This window comes from Pleurodeles waltl, chromosome 5 (assembly GCF_031143425.1).
Source record: "Pleurodeles waltl isolate 20211129_DDA chromosome 5, aPleWal1.hap1.20221129, whole genome shotgun sequence".
NCBI lineage: Eukaryota > Metazoa > Chordata > Amphibia > Caudata > Salamandridae > Pleurodeles > Pleurodeles waltl.
The window spans coordinates 876,758,763-876,776,049 of NC_090444.1; positions in this window are offsets into that span (position 1 = coordinate 876,758,763).

Sequence of the window (17,287 nt, forward strand, 5' to 3'; positions counted from 1 at the left end):
TGATGAAGGGACAAACCACACACAATCATGCTGTGTTGGACAGAATAATGCTCCATCTATAGCAATTCAAGTCAACTAATGGTGGCTGATAAATGTAGTCACCATGCAATACTAAAACATGAAATTATGCAGCATAATCTAAGCAAACACAACTAAACACTGCATCAATCACCCTTTCTGAGTATACTTCCATGAAGGAAAGTCATGCAGAATTTTTACACACATGATCTATGTCAGCAATGAAGGCAACAAGACAAGAGTGTTAACAACACCTCATCTACAAAGATCTCCCTGAACATCACACTGCAGTCCGACCTAATAAATTACCCACAATGCCAAGTCTGGAAGCACACTTTGTGATGTAGAATACCTACTCATCAACACAAATCCTTGGTGATCGATGTAAACTACCAATGGTGGGTCTACCAAATGGTGGATGCTTACCAAGTTAGCACACGGGTAGCTGCCATGTTAAAGCTCCATGGTCTGTGGTGTGTAGCATAGGACACAAATGTCATAGAAAAACATTCACCTACACTGATGTCAAGGCCATGATCAAGTAGCAGTTAACGCATAATGCAAAGGGTTAACTATATGTTTATTCCTATGTATTCACACCAGAGGCAACTAAGGGAAAAGTCATACCTACACTAATCTAACCTGACTACTCCTAACCCACAACTGTCCGTAACTAACCTAAGCTAAACTTACTCTACACATATAACGAATCGATCTAAACATCAACCCCCCACCCACCATTATGAGACAGGACACATGCAGGACAACACATACTAACCTACACACATACTATACTATCCTAAACAATCATATATTTTTTTGTAAATGTTTTTTTTATTTTTAGATATTTTTTTTATTTTATTTTTATAAACAAACAGGAATCCCAACTTTGACCCCCACCCACCCACACAAAAATGAACAATAGAAAGAATAAGGACCCCCACCCTCCTCCCTAACACTAAGTAAGCTAACAACCTACACTAACCTAACACTAATCCCCAAAACCCAACTATCAGTACAAAAAGGAAAGAGGAGAGAGGGGCGGGGTAAATGTAAAAAATGCAATAAAGTCTTAGAGGTTGGCCCTCCGTAGGGTCCACCTGATGGACCGAACCCTTTTCTTAATATATGCCACATCCTGGCTTAGCTTGTCGACCTTTGAAATAAATTTGTCCATTTTCCGGTTTAATGCCAGGAATGCCGCTGGGTCAATAGGAGGGGCTGCTGCAGTCTGTGTGCTGGCCGAGGTGCACGGTGTGGCAGTAGTTGTTTGCCCACTGGACTGTCCTGCAGCTTGGAAATTGCTGGGTCCAGGTCGTGCTGATGAGGCAGGGTCAACTGTCCCCGCCGTTGCTGGGGCCACTTGGGGAGACCTGGTGGATGTGGTGGTGGTGGATGTTGTGGGCAATGTAGGGCCCCCTTGTGGTGAGGCCCACCATGCCCCGGAGGCCCGATCGGCTTGGTATTTTCGGGCCATCCTCCTGAACCCCGACTGCACCTGCAGGATGTGCCGGTATCTCATTGCACGCCTTTCGAACTGATGTCTCTGTGCGGCACTCATGTTTGCAGCTGTGAAGAGATATGGCAACTATTTACCATAGGAAATGCATTGGGTGGAATAGCACAATGGGTCAATTGCACATTACTTGTACTGTATTTGTTACAGCGATTTTCACAACATAGTTGATTGAAAGTCTCAGAGGAAGTACATGTGAAGCCTGCATACAAAAGGGCATCTCACACCTAGCATATCCATGTCTCAACATGATGGGTGACATCAGCCTAAACTTCTCATCCAAATAATGGGTAATGCAGCTGACATTATGGCTGAACCTCTTCCGCATACTGACTTCACTACATATGTCACTCTATGTGATAACTATCACAACCCTCAATCAATGCCCTTTGTAAATGTTTTTTGCAGATATTGAACTCGTGCCATAACCGAATGTGTACACTAGGTTCTAAACAAAGTTGCAAAAGGTCACAAGTATGTCTAACATACTGGTTGCTACAGTCCTAGGTACCCTATTCCCAATCACATGGCAGTCTTTGAGGGTGGGGTGGGAAGAACAACCAACAATCCCAGATTCAATGCACACCCAGTAGTATATAGAAAGCTCAACAAGTATTTGCCTCCACACACAACACCAATGAAGGGCTAGCAACAAATTGGAGTCAGCCAAACCTTGTCCTATCCAAGGTCCACACATGTCAAAATGCACTGACTTAGGCCAACATCACATACTACCAGTGAGGCATATTTTAACACACACACAGAGGAGCAAGAACACCCATGATCATGAGTAGAATGAACACCTAGGCCATTGCACTCTAGTCCCACACACTCCTAGTTCAACTTGTGGAAGTACATGCCCCCGGAAGATCCAACCTACAGTGTACTCAGTCCATCCTCAACTAGGGAAGCTGCATATTTAAGACAAGCCTTTTGCAGAAGCTATCTGGGAGAATGTCAGTCTGAAATGCAGACTCAGTCCAAGCCAAGTCCCAGAGCAACTCTTAACCAGTGTATTCCACATGACTCATCCCATTCCCCATAGCGGGGCCGACTGGAATGACCTACAGCCCCTAAATCTGAGAGATGGATAAGCATTGGTCTATTGAAACTGAAGTGATATTTGAAATCCCACTAATGCAACAATACCAATGAATGGGCAGGGCAATAAAACCTTGAATTCTGTTGAACACACAGTAGTCCATCATGCATCACTAGCAAACAATAAAAATAGCACTCATGCCACACTCACTGTAGGTGTCGGGGTCCTCAAAATGAGCCACCTCTCCCACGGTGTACGGTCCACCTGTAAAGCATGGAAGGAAGAATATACTCAGACTCCGTGCACTGACAAACAATTGCACTTACAAAGACAATATGAGAATATGACATGCGTAATAAAACACTTTCACACATGCTCATACTGCATGGAAGAATTCTTAATCAACATTTACATTGGATGAGTCTCCTGCTACAGTTACACACCCTACTACACACATGCAGTGGCCAGGACAGTCATGTGGTGTAAAAGATACACCTCCATTAGTATGCCTCAACAATATCGGGGTGCATTCATCTCATCATGTGCATCCCAGAGAGACATCCAAAAGCTGGTTACTTGAGGACTGCATGACCCCTCAAACTCAAACAGCCTATGTGGTCATTTTCAACACACACCAACCAGACACACATGTGACATATGTGTGGACAACATAGCTAACTCCAATTGACGTGAAGGCACCACTCATATATAGCATCATATTGGGTTTACAAATTCCTGTCTAGCTATGGCGTCTACATATGTAGGTATGATGTTTCAACATCCATTTTTCACTGGCTATTATGACCTGTAGAGTTCAAATAGAGGCAGTAACGTGTCGCTTGTCTGACACAAAGGCAACACTACATTACATACAGCTACAGGCATCCGGTATGTGTAGGAAACATGAGCTATCTGACTGCTAGCATTTGTCTTCCTACACATTGTGCAACAATTATCCAGTAGGTTTCCCTAGCATTACACACAGTCAGCTACTTATCTAGCAGATTGGGTAACAATCATCACATGTCCCCACACAGCTTTCAATTATTCACATGTAATTGATTTGTACTCACCAACATGGCCACCAATCCTGATTCCCAGGTGGTCCAGCAGATCCTGCTCCCTGGATATCAGATCAGCCCAGCGGTGCTTGAGTTGATGGTCATTCCTCAGGCTACCGTAGACACGGACCAAGTGATGGCGCACCTTCCCCCACCGGACTTTACGCGCCTCCGTGTGATACCCCTGTATCACACGGCCCCCAGCCTCCAGCATGAGGGGGAAGAAATGGCAAACAAGCCATATAAATCCCCCCAATTCCTCCTCACCCATCCTGGCAAGCCTTGGCCTACCTGACATCTCTGCACTTACAAAGGTGAAAAAGTTGGACAAAAAGGAAAAGGGGGAAATGGGGAAAGGTAGAGTAGTGAAAAAAAACTAACCCCAAATTTACACTACCCAGAACAGACTCCCACAGACAATAAAAGAAACACTGGACTTGACAAAAGTATACAAAAAAGACTCAGACAGTATTAAACAACAAGACAATGATCACAAAAGCACAATAGAGAAGGTACACTGGACACAAAAGCACTAAAACACAGGACAACACTTTCCACACAGCCACACCGTCTAGAATAATCTGAGACTGCAAAGTGAAAGAGAAAGTACACCCACAGTACAGAATCTGTAAACAGGATATCCTATTACATCACATCCTGCATAAAATGGCCGCCGTTTTTATTTTTCCGTTATGCGTCATATTTTGACGCATACAGATTGTGCGTCATATATTTTGACGCATAACAGTGCACATAATGCAGAGTCAAAAAAAAATCCGACATTGTTCCCTTATATTTGTGTGAGGCTTATTTTACAGTTCTAGAGTTGAAATTTAAGCCGCTGGCAAATATGATGACCAGATATGAAAATTAATTTTGACTCTGCATTATGTGCACTCCTGTACATCAAAAAATTACGACGCCCAAGCTGTATGCGTGGAAATATGACGCATCATAGAAAATATGGTGGCCATGTAATGCTGTTTATTAATATATTAATTTTAAAAGGATATTTTTTGACTCTGCATGATGTGCACTCCTGTACGTCAAAAAATTTGGACGCCCAAGCTGTATGCGTGGAAAAGGATATTTTTTGACTCTGCATGATGTGCACTCCTGTACGTCAAAAAATTATGACACCCAAGCTTTATGCGTGGAAATATGATGCATCATAGAAAATATGCTGGCCATGTAATGATGCTTATTAATATATTAATTTTAAAAGGATATTTTTTGACTCTGCATGATGTGCACTCCTGTACATCAAAAAATTATGACGCCCAAGCTGTATGCGTGGAAATATGACGCATCATAGAAAATATGGTGGCCATGTAATGGTGCTTATTAATATATTAATTTTAAAAAGATATTTTTTGACTCTGCATGATGTGCACTCCTGTACGTCAAAAAATTATGACGCCCAAGCTGTATGCGTGGAAATATGACGCATCATAGAAAATATGGCGGCCATGTAATGGTGCTTATTAATATATTAATTTTAAAAGAATATTTTTTGACTCTGCATTATGTGCACTCCTGTGTGTCAAAATTTATGACGCCCAAGCTGTATGCGTGGAAATATGACGCATTTTGACAAATATGTCTTTATTTTGTCAAATTGTGAAAGGAATGTTGTCATGACTAAACGATGCTAAGTGATTCACATTTTGGGTTAGCTATGACACATGTCCCTTATAGGATGTATAGAAGGCATTCACAGTGTAATAGTAATGATTGCTCAAAATGGTTATTACCCATATTTGTACACATATTTTGGGTAATTGCTGATGGCTAATTTCAAATGATGAATGGGATACCAGGATGTATTCAATAGAAACAATGTGTCCACATTTATCACGATAATCCAATTATCTATAGTCCAAACAGGTAGTGCAATTGTCACTTACACTTTTTATGGGGGTAACCATGTCCTAATTATGAATTTGTGTATCTTATATGTGTTTTACTTTTGACATGTAGGCCACACATGCGCCTTATGCATGTGTGTACTTCACATGTGCATATTTCATGTATATTTGGGGGGCGGTAGAGGTGGACTTAGGCCCCCAGCACCCTAGGGTTTGCCCTTCCAGATTTGCTAATTTATCCAAGGGTTTCATTTATTCAGTAATGCTAAACCTGCAGCAGCAGGCTCATGGAAGGCCATAGGGTATGATTCACTGTTTGCCATTCAATAATCCCATTTGCCCATTTGACGTTAGCCCTATTGATTATTTGGAGCAATCTGACATACCATTTTGCATTGAAATGTTTTGCTAAATCCTGGCGTTCCTCATGTGCTGATGACAAATAGATTGTTGCTGTATATGGCCCTTTATGCATTACCTGGTTTTGTGGCATGTTTCATTCTTCCTGCTAGGTTCCAACTGGGACACTACGGTGATCGGCTGCTTTCAAATATTTGGTTGATTGGATGGCACATGTTTATATGTGTGGTTCAATGTAGATCCACTATTAACTGTCTGGGTGTATGTTGTCACTGTAACTTCCAGGTCCCCTCATGAGTTAGTGGCAGCTAATCTTGTTCCAATTGGGCATTGTTTGTAGCAAAAATGGAGAGATGCCATTGAGGACATGGTCACCTACACATGGATGGTCCCACCCTGTCACTGAACACGTGTAATGAGACTTTCACATGAGCTACATTTTTGTGCTGAGTGAGAGAATGTCTCAGGTGTCTGGATCAGGCATGTGTCATTGCCACATTTGTACTCCTGTTGGCCTCTGTGGATGGTAATGTATCATGAAACATCATAGCCTCTGTGCAGACGTAAATGGCTGGTATTCAACACACAACTCATCTTTAGCATTTGAAAAAAAATGTTACTCAGCGTTTTGAACAGTCAGGGTCCTCATATGTGTTGACTTTTCATGGACATTATCTGAGGTTGCTGGCTTTGATGGAGGCCATTTACACCATCATACACTATGGTCCTGGTCCACTGTCACACTTTAAAGTTTAGGCAATAATGAAGGTCAGACAACGGAAAGGCCAAGATTTGCCTATTCATGGGTACTGTCACAAATCTGATGCAAATGACAGTCAGATGATGCACTACTATGTATTTGAGTATACATTGATGAGGCTATTGACAAATGATTGTCTGAGGTACAAAAGGTATTGGACAGCATGTGTGGTCCATAGGTGGACCCCAGGTATCTGTAGAGTGACCCACGGACAGGTGCCAGTCAGGCTGACAGGATGCTGGGTCAATCAGGAGCACGCTCTTTCAGTAATTACATGATCACGTGTTCTGACTAGGACTGGTCAGAGGGTGCATTAGACAGTTGAGATGTCACACTGTGTATGTCCTGTGTTGCTTTGAAGGTGACAGATGACCCTGATAAAGTGTTACACGGCAACATTAGTGTCAAAGCTTAATGATGTAATGGCTCACATTCAAACATGTATGCAGTAGGAGGCATCTGCAGGGACAGGGCATGTACATTTGGGTGGTGTGCATGGAGGGGATCACAGGTGTGGCCTCCATCTGTGTCTCACTAGTCCTGTCAGATGGGATTAGCTGATAAATAGCCTACAGTACCTCTCACAGAAGAATCAATCTACAGGTGATACCAGGCCTTATAAACTCCAAGGCAGTGTATTATATGAGCTGAGTTCCATGCAGTGAGATGGTAGTATGACAATGGTCGGCATAGTAAAGGGTGTGGCACACTGGATGACTCTTGTGAGTGTGTGTGTGTTGATGAGGGAATCTGAGTGTACACAAATCGGCATTCCAGGGACCTCTTCAGACAGGTGGGGTGTGAGCAGCTGCATGTGTGTGTATTGTTTTTAGAAAAGGGCTGACATGTAGATGGGATGTGATGTGCTGGATGCTTGTCATAGGTGTAGCACTTGTGCTGTGTATGTTCTGCTTATGTGTAACTCTAGTGACAGATAGTCATTGCAATGATAGTAAGTAGTTGGAATTACTGTTGGCAAGAGTCTAGTACTACTTTCCTGTTCCTGAAGCATTAGCATGTGAACTGGCTGATGTATGAGGCCTGTTTTCCCCTAGTTGAGTGATGGTGTTTTAGTTGTGTGCCATCTGCTGCGATGATCCATGTTTCCTACATGTATGTGAGTCATATGTGTGGTCCTCAGCTATTGCCCTTCAAAGGTGAACTGTACAGGATGTCTGTCATTTACATGGTGTGTGTATTTGACCATTGTATGGTGGCCATTACATTTGTGGTGTATATTTTTTGTGTGATGAGTGTTATGTCATTATTGCTCAATGAGACGACATTCTTCTTCAGCAATTTCAAACTAAAGGTGGGCAGAAATGAATAGGCCAAACCATGATGTGGTGTTTGTTATCTGTGTTTATTTACAATGCATTAAGGGGTGATAGAAAAAATTATGAAAAGAAATTATTGACAAGCTGTTGCCGCCTACGCACTCCAGCAGCCGTGTTTGGTTGTTCCCCCTCCTGTTGCAGGCCAGCATCCTCCTCTTCGTCGTCTTCAGGCATGTATGGGTCTGGTTCCAGGAGGGGAATGTTCCTTTTTACACAAATGTTGTGCAATATGGCACAAGTGAGTTTGATCCTACAGACCATCTCTGGGGAATATAGTAGGCTACCGCCAGTGATGTCAAGGCAGCGGAACCTTGACTTTAGGATCCCAAAGGTCCGCTCGACAATGCTACGTGTCCTCTTATGGGCGTCATTGTATGCCCGCTCTGCATCAGTAGTCGGATTCCCAAATGGTGTCATTAGCCACGGCTGGATGCCATAACACTGATCAGCTGAAAGAAAAACACAGAATGGGATCATGTAGATGTAGCAGGCACTCTTGTAAAGACCTTTAATGGCAGTAGTAGTCTTGTGTTGTCTGTGACTCTTTTGTGTACTAATGTGACAACCTATACTTGTAGGCTATAACTTTTGCTTTGTGTTTTTTCCTTGGCTGAGCAAGTGTTTGTCAGCTAACCGTTTGTCAGCAGTATGTTTTGGGAATTGCAATAGAGTGTGTCCTCCCTAGCATTGTGACTTGTGATACAGGTGTCCGTGTGTCTTCACTGGGGGTGACATGATAGTTCCATGCAGAGTTAAAATTGAAAGTGTTGTTAACACGTTCATATGAAAGTACCCTGGACATCCCATACCTTTAGACTTATGCAATGTATTAATGTACAGGTTATTGTGACACTTACAATTTGCAAGGTGACATTTAGGCAACCACACTCATTAATGTCTTCACATTAAGATGTACAGTAAATTCCAATGTATGACAGGTTCGATGGTGAGTTAAGAAACATGGCTAGTGATGTCAGGACCTCAGTGTGTTCCTGTTCACATGTTGCTGTAGTGGTGTATGTGTTGTGTGTCCTAGAGGGTTGCTGTGCAGTGTGTATATAAGTAGGTTTCTGTACTTACCAACAAGTATTCCATTGCCATACCGTCCATCCTGGAAGTGTTGGTTGATGGTGCTGTGACGGAAGATGAAGGAGTCATGGACACTCCCAGGATATTTAGCCACGATGTTCGTGATCAATCCCTGGTGATCGACTATGGCCTGCACGTTGATGGAATGTGTGTGCTTCCTGTTGCGGTAGAGGTGTTCTGTTGCAGCAGGTGGCACAAGGCGTACGTGTGTGCAGTCGATTGCACCAAGGACATGTGGGAAGCCACTGATGGCGTAGAACCCCTGTTTAGTTTCCTGCTGCTTCTGCAGTGTGTTAGGGAAGCAGATGTGGAGGGGTGTCAGTCGAATGATGGCATCCAGTACTTTTGGCAGAAATGCGGAGAATGATGGTTGTGATATTCTGCCAACCAGGGCACCAGTTGTTTGAAACGAGCCACTTGCCAGCAGGTGAAGTACGGCAAGCAGCTTTGTTTCTGTTGGGATGGTGCGGGTATCACTAAAGTGGGGGCCAACTGCTGTTCAATGTTTCTCAGCAGCTGCTGAATGGCCTGCCAGTTCAACCGGTACCTCTGTATGATGTCGTGTTCCCTGAGGCCATGCAGGGTTGTTCTTGGGCGGAATATCCTCTCCTGCCTTCTGCGCTGCCTTTGGGGTCCCTGCTGTTGTTGTTGTAGCTGCTGTTGTTGCTGCAGGGCTCTGCGTCTATGTGCACGCTGGATAAAAATCACCTCCATGTCTCCCTGTTGCTGCTCTGCTGCTCTGTTGTTTGTTCTGTGTGTTCTGATTAAATACAGGTGTGTTTGCCCCATTTTAACGCCTGCCCTGACCCAGGCGTTAAATTTTGACGCACATCGGGCTTTGCGTCATTTTTTTGCTCCGCCTCCCGTCCGAGAGTCATTTTTGCCCAGAAGCATAAATATGACGCACGGCCGTGTGCGTCGTTTTTTGGACGGGAACGCCTACCCTGGATATCATTAACGCAGGGCAGGTTGCCGCATCCAGGAAAATGACGCACACTGCAGATTTTTATTGTCCGCGGGCTCGGGCGTCAGGGTTTAAATATGGGGCAATGTTTGCGCTGATTGTGCGTCAAATTTTTTGACGCACATTCGGCGCAAACAGAGTATAAATATGCCCCTTAGTGTCCAAGATTGCCTGCAATAGTTTCTCGAACTGAGCAGAATGCGCCAGGAGTGTGTTTTCTAGTGGCTGCAGAGATGGGTTGGATTGTTGGTCGGCAGGTGTTGGTCCTTGAGTGGTTCGGTCTAAGTTCTTGGCTGATTTGGCCCTGCCGGTCATTTTGGCTGTCTCGAGATCTCCTCCTAGTCTGCAATAATTTTGCACTTTTGGTCCTCTTAATTCATTGAATTAAACTTTTGCTGAGTGTCCTGGATGTGGTGTGCCCATACGGCGTTGGGAGCGTCGGGTTGGCCAGCAAGGCCAAGGGAGGGCGTAGCCTTGTTTATGCGTGCTTATAGCCTGTGACCATGCGTTCATTGACAAATGCTACAGCCGCTGATTTTCACGGTGGTCCGACGTTGAGTTCCCGTGGGGCTTTCTGCGGGGCCCACCGGTGTGTGTGGGGAGCGTAGCAGCTGTAGGAGAGCACTCTCACCCTCATAGGTGGCGGCGGAGCCTGGTGCCAGAGGTTTCCCCAGAAGGAGGGGGAGCGTAGTTAAGGGCCGAGGCATGCGGCGTAACCCGGGAGAGACCAAGGAGTGGGGCGAACGTCAGGAGCCGCGGATGGGCTCCGCTCTGCGCAGGGCAATCGAAGCAAGCACTGACCACGGGGGAACCGGCGCGGCCCCAGCGCCCGCAGCACGCACCAGCCGTCTATACTGTGTAAGTTAACAGGATCAAGCCTATGGAGGCACGCGGCGCTTATTAGTCTTGCGCCCTTTATTTTTTTCGCTCCCCCCTTTTAGGGTTCAAGCGCCGCCTGTCCCCATCCCCGAGGGTGCAGGTGGGTTGCATTGATGATGGGGCGGTGAGGGGGGGGATGGCCAGGAGTCCAGGAGTGTCCCTTCTGCATTAGATTTTAGTTTTCCCCCCCGCGTTTTCCCCCTCACCGCATTACACTGGCTCCTGCCAGTAATCCTCTGTTCCATCCTGGGCTGCCGCAGCGATGCGTCTTTGATTCTGGGCAGGGGCGCCCCTTCTTTGTCTTTGGAAGCGTGTCCGCGCATCCCTGCCGCCGCGACGCCCAAAATGGCGGTCCGGCCCCCCGGGCCGGCCCCAGCCCCGCGCACCTCGGGGCGATGTGCAGAAATCCTTGTTTGGCCCGTGCGGCCGTGGCTCCTCAGCCCCTCCGGTCGCGCATAGAGAGGGCGGAGGCCGGCCGCACGAGGCGAGAGCGTGCCCGGAGCCACAAAGGCAGCCCCTCCTTCCCGTCGCCGCGCCTGGCGTGAGCCCCCAGGGCCCGGCCTCGGCTCGCCAGCACACCGAGGGGCACGCACGGCCCGCTGCAGATGCTCCAGTCCCTCCCGGTAGGGTCACCGCCCCGGCTGCTTCACCAGGGTTGCGGGGGTGCCCTTCAGGATGTCTTGAACGAGCTTGAGACGGAGCGCTCTTTTCAAGCGACCGTCCAGGCCGCCATTTTAGCTCCTCCCCTGCTGGGTATCTAGTTTACAAAAATATTTAGAGTTGGTAGATTTTTTCCAGAGACAGTGCACACCCTGACAGTACACACACATACTGGTTGCATTTGGCACGAGGGTGAGTGAAGGTTCAAAATTTAAAATTGTATTAACAAAAGATTTTACAAAATTATAATACATTGTTAATATTAGAAAAGTAAAAAAACTGAACCAATGACTCACAGCTTGTGAGCTGTAAAGCCACGTCAAGGCACCAACTGCATTATAGTCTATTCACACACCTTTCATACGTGATACACACAAGACCATTCACACTGCCAGTGGCTGGCCCTGCACATTACAACCCTCACATCAATAAATAGTCCTTTCAAGGGCCCATCACTTTCATATTGCCATATGAGTGATACAGCACTCACACCGGCTGGCAGCTGACAAAGTGTGTTGACTTGCATTTGGCTAGTGGTGTGTGAGGTGACCAGCAGCAAGTCACTACTCACACACTGCCAAATGCCAGTTCACACACACTGCCAGCCAAGTGCCAGCTCACACACACCACCAGCCAAGCCCCAGTCCACGCACACTGCCAGCCAAGTGTCAGCCTACGCACATGGGCAGCCAAGCTGCAGTCCACGTACATCCCCAGCCAAGTGCCATTCCACACACACCACCAGCCAAGCACCAGTCCACGCCCACTGTCACCCAAGGGCCAGTCCAGGCACACCATCACCCAATCACTATTCTGCACAAACCAGCAGCCAAGCGCCAGTCCATTCACACAGCCAGCCATATGCCAGTCCACGCATACCGCTAGCCAAGCTCCAGTCCATGCACACCACCAGCCAAGCGGCAGTCCATCACATTGTTTTTTTAGCAAAAAAGATAACACAAACCAATTAGAAGTAGAGACAAAACTATAACTACAAACACAACAGCACTAACTAAATACATCAGACTGAAATCCAAACAAAAAATATAAATGATACAGACAAGCCAGTTCACTTTTATGTTCATAGTTGCTTCCAATAACTCTGTTGCATGTGGTACAATTTAAAACAAGTGAGCACACATATCCCAGGATTAGAAGGAGACTGGGGGCAGTACATACAACTCTCCTTATACAGACTCTACATCTCTTTCAGGGATTTTCTTTTGGGTATGGGAGGAATGTAATGAGGAAAATGCCAACCTTACAATCTAACCACATCCTCCGCCACTCCAACTCTAGGAACACTTGCCTGTTCCACTACAACAAGGCTGTCTATCACAGACTGCTGAAACTGAAAAAAAGTCAACTTTGACTGGAGAACAATCCTTGAATACAACAAAAGCATTGAAGGTTTCTAGATTAAACAAATGGATAGCCAACTTCTCAGACCAAATGTAAGCTTTACGAACAGCAGTGTAAGGTTCCAACCTCTGATCTCCTCTATCTATACTACCCATGTGCTTATTGTGGTCTAAAGTGCACACATTTGCGCATTTCAGCAACCTGACCCCAAACAGTCACAGGTGAACTACTTACATCAAGGATGGTAATCAGCATATAGACATCTCTCTTCTCCGCAAATTTCATTGCTAGAAATTCATCACCATGAAAGGCACTGTCCCCTCTTAAATTGTTTGCAAAGAAGCTTTTTTGGGTAACCTTTACAGTTAGAGCTTACTATGCCACAAGCAACAGTGTCCGCTTTGAACAATTCCCTGAACAATTGCACACCAGTGCAGATGTTATCCATGTATAAATGGTGACCTTTGTTGAAAAGTCCTCTACCAAGAATCTACGCAATTTCTTACTAACTCTGAAAGTGGAAGGAAAACCAGAGGGGTCAATAGTAGAATCCTTACCAGTGTACAACCTGAAAATATAGACATATCCAGTGCTACTTTCAGACAGCATATACAAATTAATTCCATAATGTGCCCCCTTGCTAGGGATGTACTGCATAATAACCAAATGGCCCTAGAACAGGACTAAGGACTCATCCACAACTATTTCTTTCCCTGGAACATAGATCTCTGAAATTTGATTTACAAAGTGATCAAGAACAGGCTGGGTCTTAAAAGGATGGTCACAATCAGGGTGGTTTCATGGCAACGCTGAAACATCATCAACAAAATGCAGCATCTGAAGCAGAAGTAAATACCAATCATGACTCATGGCTGCAGGAAATATAGCCGTTGTCATCAAGGGACTGGTAGACCAATACGAAGACAGTAATAGCATCCTTATCTAGGCCATCAGCAAAGTTAAACCCAAGAACTTAGTCAACAAATCCTGATTTGTGGAAGTGTACCGGGTAGCTCTAGAGTGGGGCTTTAGTCTGGCACTGTTATCCCTCATATATTATTCAGCATACAAATTAGTCTGGTCATCAATCTCATCCAAAAATACATCACTCATAAACAACTGAAAGAAATTTATAGACAAAACGTTTTAAGTATTAACTCTACACCCTGCGATACCAGTAAAGGCAGGCAACGCTGGCTGTACCATATTTGGGGCAACCTAGAGTACAGCTCTTCGAAAGGGAAGCCTTTCAGCCCCACACTTCAATCTAGATGCCTCTTGCTGCACTATGGGCACATTTATGTCCTCCTCTAAAAGAGGCTCTTACTTTGCACTGAGAGTGACCTCATCATCATATGATTCCTATGGGACAGAAAATTAACTGCCAGAATCTTGCACTTCCTCCTCTACCTCAGATGCAGTCAGTCACATAATCATGGTCAGGAGAAGATTCAAAAAGCATACCAACAACCTGCAGAGTGGTAACCCTGTGGCTAACCATAATACTTACTAAAAAAAAGTAACTTGAGAAATAAGTTAACGAAAAACAATGCTTTGTAAAAAAAGTAATACACAAGGTGTGGCTTTATCAAACAGTAATGATAACTACTGAAATATAGTAACCTGTAAAGGAAAGTCAATTAGTAAAAATCACACAAAAACCTATATACTCAAATACGAAACCACTCCTTTGCCAGAGACAGCTAGACTCAGGATCACCTGCACCTACTCTGCACAGAAACAGCAAGCATCAACAATACCCTACTAGAAAGGTAAAACAAACGGAAATGACACACAAGACAACACACATCATGCACAAATCCAAGGAACATTTCACACACAATAAAACGGAAGTTAAATATGCTGCTATTGTTACGCCATTTATCAAAATCGTTCATGCCGGGCAGTGATACTCATTTGGAGTAAACAGTACAAAAAGCTTTTCTTACCAAACACATACAGCATATAAACTACAGATCCACCGGTGCCAATACTACTAGCAGGAGCCACAGCAAAGGAAATCAAAAACTTTGCACTAGGATCAAAATGAAAAAATAAAACATTATGATCACAAATGTAAATGATGACAAGAAATAAAACAGTTAACATGATAAAACACAATGAAATCTGGCCATCACCATCCAAATGCCAGCCACACACATAGCCAGCCAGTCAACACACACTATCAGCCAGATGTCAATCCACACACACCGCCAGCCAAGCGCCAGTCCACACACACTGCTAGGCAAGCACCATTCCACACACACTGTCAGGCAAGAGCCAGTCCACACACACCAACAGGCAAGTGCCATTCTATACACACTGTCAGACAAGCGAAAATCCACACACATCGCCAGCCAAGCACTAGTCCACACACACATCGCCAGGCAAGAGCCAATACACACAAACAGCAAGGCATGTGCCAGTCTACACACATCACCAGAAAAGGGTCAGTTTACACACACCGCCAGCCAAGCACAAATCCACACACACCGCCAGACAAATGCCAGTACATATACAGCCAGCCAAATGACAGTACACACAGAACATCAGCAAAACTCTAGTTCACAAAACATTCACACATTTTCCCTGGTGTCAGTGGTTTTCTGCCCCCCCCCCCCCCCCGGGCAGATGGGCCTACAAAATATGGTTGATTTGCCCCAATGGGAAATTGATAAAATATATGCCCCCTAAAGGGGAGTGAACCTTGCCCAAGAGGCCGCTCCTCAACATGACTAAATAAATCAATCTCTGGTGGTTAGTGGCTTCTGCCCCCCTTAGAGCGGATGGGCCTAAAAATATAGCTGATTTTCCCCCAATGGGGGCAGAAATTGCTCAAATATATACCCCCTATGGGGGAGTGAAACTTGCCCAAAAGGCCGCTTCCCAGCATGGCCAAATAAATGAATCTCTGGTGGCTCGTGACTTTTGCAGAAGGGCCTACAAATATGGCCAACCTGCCCCCAAGGGGGCAGAAATGGCCAAAAATATATATCCTCTAAAAGGGAGCAAACTTTGCCAAAGGGGCTGCTCCCCAATATGGCCAAATAAATGAATCCCTGGTGGCTAGTGGCTTCTGCCCTCCTTTGGGGGCAGGTGAGCATAAAAATATGGATGAAAAGGGAGCAGACCTTGCCCAAAGGGCCTCTCAACAACATGGCCAAATGAATGAATGATGGCTAGAAATGTCTGCCCCCTTCGGGGCAGATAGGCCAAATAATATGGCTGATGTGCCCCAAAGGTGGACAGAAACAGCCAGAATATATGTCCCTAAACAGCAAAACAACAGCAAACCAACATCATAAGGCACCCCTGGTGGCCTAGTGTGAATCCCTGCTGCACGATCGCAGCTCCAAAAGCGATTGTGCAGCAGGAATGCTCTTTAAAGAGACACCAGGGGAAAGGAAAATCAATTTCTTTTCCTGCCCGTGCTTCTGGAAAATCAATTTCCTTTCCTGCCGGTGCTTCTTTGAAACCCCCCATACGTCCCAGGAGGAAAACTTGCCTTTCTTCTCATTGGTTATAAAAGCAAATGGCATCTAGTACCTCTGGCCTGCTCTTATGACACTGACTTGCAGTATGCATGCTGATGTCATCAGATTTTAGACGGTAGTTGTTCAGTACTTCGTTGTAGAGACTTTTTTGTTGTTTAGCAGTAGTGGTTTAGGCAAGTAGTTCTTTAGGAACTAGTTGTTCAGGATGTTTCCCGTGAAGCATATTGTCTGGAGGCTTTAGGGATGAGGGGTCACCAGTGTTACTCAATGAGAATCAGAAGGGTGGCTCGGCATGGGCAAGAGCACTGAATTTATAGAATGCTTAAATTAAAACCATTTTCAGTGAATCATTGGAAATATTCAGGTTCCCCATCCCTCGAAATGAGAGAGTGGGAGCCTACTAGTGTTTCAGAACATAACTATCTGTAGCTGGAAATCCTACATGCGGGCATGGTTTTCATGTGTTTTATTCATTGATAGTGTATTTTGTATTTTTAGCTGCAAGGTCTACAACTGCTTTCCAACAAAGTTAAGTTCTTCACTGTAGTGTGCTAAGGTATCCAGAACATGACCTACTAGCTGGCTTTAGAGAGCAGCTTTATGATCCCAAAGCTGCTTACCTGTAATCAATTTTCATCTTGATTCATTGTACACATTTGGGGCCGTATTTATAGGCCCCTAGCGCCACAGGAGCGTCACTTTTTGTGATGCTCCTGTGGCACTAAGCACTGCGTCCCAGGGGTGGCATTAGCAGGGCACAACAAGGAGGAATACTTTTATTCCTCCTTGTTTTTTGCTTTTTCTATATGTGCTGCATTCTGCAGCTCGCATAGAAAGAGCAAAATGCCAGAAATTATTGTTTATGTGCGGGAAGTTG